The sequence below is a fragment of the Pygoscelis adeliae genome, unplaced genomic scaffold (genome assembly GCF_000699105.1).
Source record: "Pygoscelis adeliae isolate BGI_AS28 unplaced genomic scaffold, ASM69910v1 Scaffold208, whole genome shotgun sequence".
Lineage (NCBI taxonomy): Eukaryota > Metazoa > Chordata > Aves > Sphenisciformes > Spheniscidae > Pygoscelis > Pygoscelis adeliae.
In genome coordinates, this window is record NW_008825290.1 from 839861 (window position 1) to 849971 (window position 10111).

Sequence of the window (10111 nt, forward strand, 5' to 3'; positions counted from 1 at the left end):
CCCCTTCCCATCCCCCCCCAATCTGCATGGAGAGACCTTGGAGATTTGTTAAGTAGTGCTCAATCCTATTGTTGTGGTTTAACCTGACAGGCAGCTAAACACCACACAGCTGTTTGCTCACTCCCCCCCCGCCCGTGGGATGGGGGAGAGAATCAGAGGAAGAAAAAGTAAAATTCATGGGTTGAGGCAGTTTAATAGGACAGAGAAGGAAGGGAAAATAATCATAATGGTGATAAAAGAATACACAAAACAAGTGATGCACAATGCAATTGCTCACCACCCACCAACCGATGACCAGCCAGTTCCCGAGCAGTGGTCACCGTGCCCCTGGCCAACTCCCCCCAGTTTATATACTGAGCATAACATCATATGGTATGGAATAGCCCTTTGGCCAGTTTGGGTCAGCTGTCCTGGCTGTGCCCCCTCCCAGCTTCTTGCTGGCAGGGCATGAGAAGCTCAAAAGTCCCTGTCTAGTATAAGCACTACTCAGCAACAACTAAAACATTGGTGTGTTATCAACATTATTCTCATACTAAATCCAAAACACAGCACTGTGCCAGCTGCTAGGAAGAAAATTAACTCTATCCCAACCGAAACCAGGACACCTATCAATAACAGACATGGACGAATTCCCTCTCACAATGCTAGGGGGCACTGAACTACCAAGGAAAAAATTGTTCAGAAGTCCTTAGACTGAGACCCTGAACTCCTAGAGACACTGAAGACCCTACTGTACTTTCCATTCAAAAAAGGGATCTTAGCCCTGAGTTGTGACATACTGCCAGATGAAGATGTTCTTGGGCTGAGTTTTATTAAAGAGTCACTACATTTAGCATCCTAATGTATTGCAGAGGGTGGTGGTTTACATTATTTTATTGATGCTACATGTATCACTTCCAAATTAGCTAAAGTGATTACTAGGCTCTGAATTAAATTCTGAAGATGATACTACATGGCTTATACTCCCTATTGCCTTCAAAGACATTACCCATGGTTTGCAAAGTACAGTATGTCCTTTTGGATGAAAGAAACCATAAGTAAATCACTATCTTTAGTAACAGTCTGTTAAGTCACGTCTCTCTATTCCATGTTCCATTTGATTAAAACCATAATGAGAATAAAGATTTTGTAATCTTTAGAAAGCCAATTTCATGCAAAGATGCTAAAAGATCTTGTAAGTTCCCTGGCAAATGGCAACACTATCCAAATGACTTTTAGTTGAAGAGATTCACAAATCATATGGTATTTCACATCTTCTTTAGGCTGATTTTTAATGACTGTGGAAAGGATAGAAAGGGATCAAGTTTGCTTCCAAATCTGATAACAGTCTACAAAATAACCAGGGAAGCCCAGTTTTGGAGAGGGCTGAGTACAGCAAGGATACTCCATGTTTGTGACACCTGCTGTTGGCAGTTCAAGGAGTTATGGCAGCAAGTATTTTCTGGAGGAAGTGAAAGGGTAAGTTGTACAGGAAATAGTTATTTAGAACAAAGGCACCTAGAACCATCCAGTCTAGGTATCATCACCATCCATCCTGGTAAGAAGTTCTGAAAAGCTCTATAAAGCCCTTAGCTCAGTAATAAACCTCCTCATTCAACATGACTATGGTCTGGCTCTTATGGCTAGAGCTCTCCAGCCCCTTCATTTGAGCATGCTGGTCTCACATACCTTAGAGCAGACTGAAAGAACAATCTCTCTAAATCTAAAAATGCCCCATACTAAGAGATGTTTTTGTTGGCATACTTGCTACTGAACTGGCATATGGGTCAGACCCTTTCAGATCAGTGAAGCTATACTGATTTACACCATCTGAGAATCAGACCAGTAAAACCCTACAAATAAGAATTGCCATTCCACACAGAGAATGGCAAGGGGAAAAAACCTATTTACCAGACAAGCAAATGCAGCTTCCATCTTCAGATACCACCTTATTATTCTTCAGTTAGATAAGCAGTTATTTTTCAAGGGCATGTTTATTAATAAACACAAAAATCCCAGCTATATCCACACCATGACAAAATATGCAGAGATTTTTCAAAGTCAATCTCAGTGTCAAGCAGCCATCACAGTGGGTTCTAGATCTAAGAAATTTTTAAAGTAAGAATAAAATCACCTGCACCCCTTGCAACAACAAAATCAAGAGGAAAACATTGCCACATTTGGCATTTCGTCTGCCTATGAGAACTACAGAGAACTATCAGGATGAGTGTTTTGCTTCCAGTCTGGCAAGGATCACCCAGTCTTTGATCAATATATTATTTGTATTATGATGAAACTGATTGGCAAATATTTTTCTTTGCCCTAAAAATACAAGCAAGCAAAATCTGGTTGGATTTTCAAATAAATTCACTTAGACTGAGCCTCTATCCTACTAATGTTACACATTAGCAGAAGCCTGAATTTTGATGATGCAAACATTAATGAAACATGAACTTGGATGTTATATGAAGGGTGGGAAAGGGCGCCTTGGTTCCACAGACAATAGACAGCTGATCTTATGAAAGAGGACTAAGACTGGGGCTTGTTTAGCTTAACTGAACAAAGGTGACATTTGATTGCTGTCTCACTGCAGGATAAATGTCAAAGCAGGAAGGAGCTTCAGGGAAATGCTGGAAGAGGAATAAATATCTGTGAATTAACCATAAAAATGTAGTCTTGAAATTAGAAGAATTTAAACATAAGAGATTCTGAAACAGCCTCTCAATAGGGGAGCCAGGGCGCTTAAAATTGCTTAGATGGAGCCTGACTGCTTTATGAAAGGGCAATTGCCATGTGCATCAGGAAGAATTTTGCATATTCATTATTGAGTCGTAAACTGAATAACCTGAGAAAGGGACTCAAGAAGCAAATTCAAATAGGCTGTTCATCATGCTTTTGTGGAAAGGCAATACAAGGTCATTATTCCTTACATTTCATTAAAGCACCATATAAAAAACATTACTCTGACCTTTAAGTAGGATTGATTTTACCTATAACTGACACATTGCATTCTGAATATTAGACATTGTACATTTGATATTTAGGTATTCTTCCTGTACATAATTTCCACTGACAGAAGCTTAAGCTGCATGTGCTCAGCACCTCTGAAAAAACAGGTCCAGAGTTCACTGATGTCTTAAAAAAAATCAATTGCACTTATACTCCTGAGCCTGACAGGTTGTTTTAAAAAATCCGCTCTGAATTTGCTGAGTTACTGATTCAATTGAGCTCAGTGCAATACAAGCATCAGATGCAGATTCTTCCTCTTAGATCTGCCAGCTGGATCTAACATTTGATTCTTGTGTTTAAGCTCTAGTCACTAGTAGGGTGTCTTTTTTGTATTCACTGGCATTTATACAGCAAAACATGATCCTGCTGCCATCTAATCAAGATTCAGACCTCTCAATGTCACGAAAATTTAGTCAAAAGAACCCATGAAATCCTGCTCCAATTGATCAGCTGTAAATATCTTTGTTGTGAGATTCTCTTGAGAAATCAAGAATACCAGCCTCTTTGTTAACTGGTGTTTGTTGAAGAACCAGTGTCTCTTCAGAAGGAATGGCATTCATTTCCCTTTTCTAACACCATCATCAGGACTTCCAATTTAAGGATCTTGAGACACTCAAACACTAAGATTTGCCGTCTCCCTGTTTACTGAGAGGAAGGGAAGCATGACGAGAGGAAGTGACAAGCTAAACTCTACAACAGTTTCATCCTTAGTTCTGCCCTTTCCCAGCAGAGATGTTGCTTGTCTCCCACTTGTCCTCTTCTACCTGATGATATCCAGACCCAGAATCTTTGCTGGCACTATTCTCTAAAAAGCAACTGTAAAAGCAAGATGGTTGTTTCATGTATTATTCTTCCTGATAGGTCTCAGTTTAGATCAGCTCAGTTGGGAAGTAAACATGGTGATTTCCAACTGGCCATTGCTATAAATGCCCCATGGGCTGTGAAAGTTTAACAAAGTTATCATCCAGACATTCCAGAACAGGAACCAACAGGCTGGCCTTCTAATCCACATATAAACTTTTAGAAGTGGCCTCATTTCTGGATGTGTAGAGCAACCATTAAGGTCAAATATCCTGCTACTTCTCCAGAAAGTTCAACAAGAACTTCAAGTGTGACATATAACATCTTCCTTGAAGGGATAACTTTCCTTCACACCTGACAGGAGTCACCTCCAGAGGCTGAGGGCTTGTGCCCCTTTTCCAATCGCTTTGTCAATGCCCCCTTCCCTAGAAAGGGATCCCAGCTGCTTGGCTTGCCTACCCTCTAATTCCAGGCTACTGGCCCTGTTATCCCAACATTGGAGCAGCCAGATGACAACATGCTCGCCTGGATGATGACTGAAATCTTTTCACATATCTCAACTCACACAGGGATAGGGATCGGGTGGTTACCACCTCATTTATGGGTTCTGCCTCTTCCTCTTGTGATGGCCCTGGTTCATCTTCATCCCTTACTAAACAAGCTGATTTTCTTGTGTATTTCTTCTTGTGTATAGGGGTAACTGATACTGGCATGGGTTGGTTTCCTGGTTCAGCCACAGTGCCCATCACCGGGGTTGCAGTAGCCTTAATACCTGTTGCTGCAGTTGATCTCTGGATGGTATTAATAAATAATTGTTTAGCTTTAAACAAGACCTGAACTGCATTCAGGAAACATAGCAATAGGAACATGCTGGTTTGAACAACCCAAGGATATTAAAAATTCTCAAAAGCTATTGTAACTAGCCCGAAGGAGAAAGGGAAGGTGAAGGAGCAGGGGAAAGTGTCACCCCTGTCTCCCCCATAGATTGGTTCCCTGAGGACAAAAGGTAAAGAGTATAATCATTAATAGTTTCCAAAAGGTGGCTCCCGAGGTACGGAGATGACGGCAATGCCGAGTACAAATACCAGATTAGTCTCATGACCAATAATTTTATCATATCATAAACCAGTGTTACACAGTGCAGCAAAATGATATCCTTGATCCAGCTCCCAGAGGTGATAGACAGCACAACAGGGAACACGCACAGCAAGTAAGGTGTTACATAACACAACTCTGAAAGCAAGCACGACAACTTTGAGAGTAAATTAATCAACATTGTGACCAGCGACTATTAAACCAATATAATGAATGTTTATAACAAATTTGCCTTAACATGCTCTGGGCAGATCTGTCATTATCTCAACCCTTCGAGCTCCACATTGGGCACCAAAAGGACTGTTGTGGTTTAACCCAGCAGGCAGCTAAACACCACACAGCCGTTCGCTCACTCCCCACCCCCCCACAGTGGGATGGGGGAGAGAATCAGGGAAAAAAGTAAAATTCGTGGGTTGAGATAAAGACAGTTTAATAGGACAGAAAAGGAAGAGAAAATAATAATAATAATAAAAGAATATACAAAACAAGTGATGCACAATGCAATTGCTCACGACCCGCCGACTAATGACCAGCCAGTTCCCAAGCAGCAGTCACCGTCCCCCAGGCAACTCCCCCCAGTTTATATACTGAGCATGACATCATATGGTATGGAATAGCCCTTTGGCCAGCTTGGGTCAGCTGTCCTGGCTGTGCCCCCTCCCAGCTTCTTGCTGGCAGGGCATGAGAAGCTCAAAAGTCCCTGACTAGTATAAGCACTACTCAGCAACAACTAAAACATTGGTGTGTTATCAACATTATTCTCATACTAAATCCAAAACACAGCACTGTGCCAGCTGCTAGGAAGAAAATTAACTCTATCCCAACCGAAACCAGGACACCTATCAATAACAGACATGGACGAATTCCCTCTCACAATGCTAGGGGGCACTGAACTACCAAGGAAAAAATTGTTCAGAAGTCCTTAGACTGAGACCGTGAACTCCTAGAGACACTGAAGACCCTACTGTACTTTCCATTCAAAAAAGGGATCTTAGCCCTGAGTTGTGACATACTGCCAGATGAAGATGTTCTTGGGCTGAGTTTTATTAAAGAGTCACTACATTTAGCATCCTAATGTATTGCAGAGGGTGGTGGTTTACATTATTTTATTGATGCTACATGTATCACTTCCAAATTAGCTAAAGTGATTACTAGGCTCTGAATTAAATTCTGAAGATGATACTACATGGCTTATACTCCCTATTGCCTTCAAAGACATTACCCATGGTTTGCAAAGTACAGTATGTCCTTTTGGATGAAAGAAACCATAAGTAAATCACTATCTTTAGTAACAGTCTGTTAAGTCACGTCTCTCTATTCCATGTTCCATTTGATTAAAACCATAATGAGAATAAAGATTTTGTAATCTTTAGAAAGCCAATTTCATGCAAAGATGCTAAAAGATCTTGTAAGTTCCCTGGCAAATGGCAACACTATCCAAATGACTTTTAGTTGAAGAGATTCACAAATCATATGGTATTTCACATCTTCTTTAGGCTGATTTTTAATGACTGTGGAAAGGATAGAAAGGGATCAAGTTTGCTTCCAAATCTGATAACAGTCTACAAAATAACCAGGGAAGCCCAGTTTTGGAGAGGGCTGAGTACAGCAAGGATACTCCATGTTTGTGACACCTGCTGTTGGCAGTTCAAGGAGTTATGGCAGCAAGTATTTTCTGGAGGAAGTGAAAGGGTAAGTTGTACAGGAAATAGTTATTTAGAACAAAGGCACCTAGAACCATCCAGTCTAGGTATCATCACCATCCATCCTGGTAAGAAGTTCTGAAAAGCTCTATAAAGCCCTTAGCTCAGTAATAAACCTCCTCATTCAACATGACTATGGTCTGGCTCTTATGGCTAGAGCTCTCCAGCCCCTTCATTTGAGCATGCTGGTCTCACATACCTTAGAGCAGACTGAAAGAACAATCTCTCTAAATCTAAAAATGCCCCATACTAAGAGATGTTTTTGTTGGCATACTTGCTACTGAACTGGCATATGGGTCAGACCCTTTCAGATCAGTGAAGCTATACTGATTTACACCATCTGAGAATCAGACCAGTAAAACCCTACAAATAAGAATTGCCATTCCACACAGAGAATGGCAAGGGGAAAAAACCTATTTACCAGACAAGCAAATGCAGCTTCCATCTTCAGATACCACCTTATTATTCTTCAGTTAGATAAGCAGTTATTTTTCAAGGGCATGTTTATTAATAAACACAAAAATCCCAGCTATATCCACACCATGACAAAATATGCAGAGATTTTTCAAAGTCAATCTCAGTGTCAAGCAGCCATCACAGTGGGTTCTAGATCTAAGAAATTTTTAAAGTAAGAATAAAATCACCTGCACCCCTTGCAACAACAAAATCAAGAGGAAAACATTGCCACATTTGGCATTTCGTCTGCCTATGAGAACTACAGAGAACTATCAGGATGAGTGTTTTGCTTCCAGTCTGGCAAGGATCACCCAGTCTTTGATCAATATATTATTTGTATTATGATGAAACTGATTGGCAAATATTTTTCTTTGCCCTAAAAATACAAGCAAGCAAAATCTGGTTGGATTTTCAAATAAATTCACTTAGACTGAGCCTCTATCCTACTAATGTTACACATTAGCAGAAGCCTGAATTTTGATGATGCAAACATTAATGAAACATGAACTTGGATGTTATATGAAGGGTGGGAAAGGGCGCCTTGGTTCCACAGACAATAGACAGCTGATCTTATGAAAGAGGACTAAGACTGGGGCTTGTTTAGCTTAACTGAACAAAGGTGACATTTGATTGCTGTCTCACTGCAGGATAAATGTCAAAGCAGGAAGGAGCTTCAGGGAAATGCTGGAAGAGGAATAAATATCTGTGAATTAACCATAAAAATGTAGTCTTGAAATTAGAAGAATTTAAACATAAGAGATTCTGAAACAGCCTCTCAATAGGGGAGCCAGGGCGCTTAAAATTGCTTAGATGGAGCCTGACTGCTTTATGAAAGGGCAATTGCCATGTGCATCAGGAAGAATTTTGCATATTCATTATTGAGTCGTAAACTGAATAACCTGAGAAAGGGACTCAAGAAGCAAATTCAAATAGGCTGTTCATCATGCTTTTGTGGAAAGGCAATACAAGGTCATTATTCCTTACATTTCATTAAAGCACCATATAAAAAACATTACTCTGACCTTTAAGTAGGATTGATTTTACCTATAACTGACACATTGCATTCTGAATATTAGACATTGTACATTTGATATTTAGGTATTCTTCCTGTACATAATTTCCACTGACAGAAGCTTAAGCTGCATGTGCTCAGCACCTCTGAAAAAACAGGTCCAGAGTTCACTGATGTCTTAAAAAAAATCAATTGCACTTATACTCCTGAGCCTGACAGGTTGTTTTAAAAAATCCACTCTGAATTTGCTGAGTTACTGATTCAATTGAGCTCAGTGCAATACAAGCATCAGATGCAGATTCTTCCTCTTAGATCTGCCAGCTGGATCTAACATTTGATTCTTGTGTTTAAGCTCTAGTCACTAGTAGGGTGTCTTTTTTGTATTCACTGGCATTTATACAGCAAAACATGATCCTGCTGCCATCTAATCAAGATTCAGACCTCTCAATGTCACGAAAATTTAGTCAAAAGAACCCATGAAATCCTGCTCCAATTGATCAGCTGTAAATATCTTTGTTGTGAGATTCTCTTGAGAAATCAAGAATACCAGCCTCTTTGTTAACTGGTGTTTGTTGAAGAACCAGTGTCTCTTCAGAAGGAATGGCATTCATTTCCCTTTTCTAACACCATCATCAGGACTTCCAATTTAAGGATCTTGAGACACTCAAACACTAAGATTTGCCGTCTCCCTGTTTACTGAGAGGAAGGGAAGCATGAGGAGAGGAAGTGACAAGCTAAACTCTACAACAGTTTCATCCTTAGTTCTGCCCTTTCCCAGCAGAGATGTTGCTTGTCTCCCACTTGTCCTCTTCTACCTGATGATATCCAGACCCAGAATCTTTGCTGGCACTATTCTCTAAAAAGCAACTGTAAAAGCAAGATGGTTGTTTCATGTATTATTCTTCCTGATAGGTCTCAGTTTAGATCAGCTCAGTTGGGAAGTAAACATGGTGATTTCCAACTGGCCATTGCTATAAATGCCCCATGGGCTGTGAAAGTTTAACAAAGTTATCATCCAGACATTCCAGAACAGGAACCAACAGGCTGGCCTTCTAATCCACATATAAACTTTTAGAAGTGGCCTCATTTCTGGATGTGTAGAGCAACCATTAAGGTCAAATATCCTGCTACTTCTCCAGAAAGTTCAACAAGAACTTCAAGTGCTATGCAGCTTCACAGGCTCTGGTTTTCAGCTTTTTGTACTAGGATGTCATGAAGCAGCAAGGCCCAGGTGCTCCCTAAAGGATACGGAGTCAGAATAACAGCCAGCAGGACAGGCACCTCACCAGCCAGGGTCCAGCCTCATAGTACCTGAGAGAGGTGAGCAGGGCAGCGCAGGGATGGCAGCCAGGTTCCACCAGGAGTCCACGTCATCAGGTAAGATCATGGTGATGTGCAGGTCTGGGGCCAAGCTAGGAGCGCAAGCCAGGATCAGGTCTGGTGATGGTTACCACAGAGAGATAGGGCCCAGAAATCATCGGGAAGGTTCATAGTGGCAAGTCAGCCCACAGGTTGGAGACCAGATCAATGAGGTCTATGGCTGGGCACTGGGATACCCTGTGACAGAACTAGAGACAGACAAAACTCCAACATAACCAAGAATCAAATCCCAGGCCTGAGCTTAAATGGAGCCCCTAAGCCTATGGGCAGAGGGCATGGGTGGAGATCTCAGGTGAGGCTTGTCAAGGTCATCAAGGCCCGTTACTGACCTCAGGGCCCTATGACAGACACAAGTGATACTGCAATCAGGTAACAGATGATCATGCTGGGGTAGCAGGAAGACTGTAACATGATTTGGCTCTAAGATATGTAAAGGAACTGCTGCATGGATGAAGACATACCATTTTTTCCTGATTCTGAGAAACACTGAGAAGTGCACATTCTTCCCAAGTTGCTCCAGCTTTATTGGCATGTCAATGAGTATTGAGCATGCAACATCCTTGCTCTGCAAAGGACACATCACATGTAAGATTTTAGGGGTAGTTTCTTTGTAGCATATTTACATTAAGATACAGATGCTGAGAAACAGAAAGCTAGGGTTTCCTGAGCTGGGGAG

The 10111-nt window shown here is 41.1% G+C and overlaps 1 protein-coding gene across 1 annotated transcript in view; it reads right to left on the reverse strand.

The window, feature by feature from the left end:
- UROC1 (urocanate hydratase 1) overlaps positions 1–10111 on the reverse strand; it is a 49380-nt gene that overhangs the window by 36979 nt on the left and 2290 nt on the right. The gene's annotated exons all lie outside the window — the stretch shown is intronic.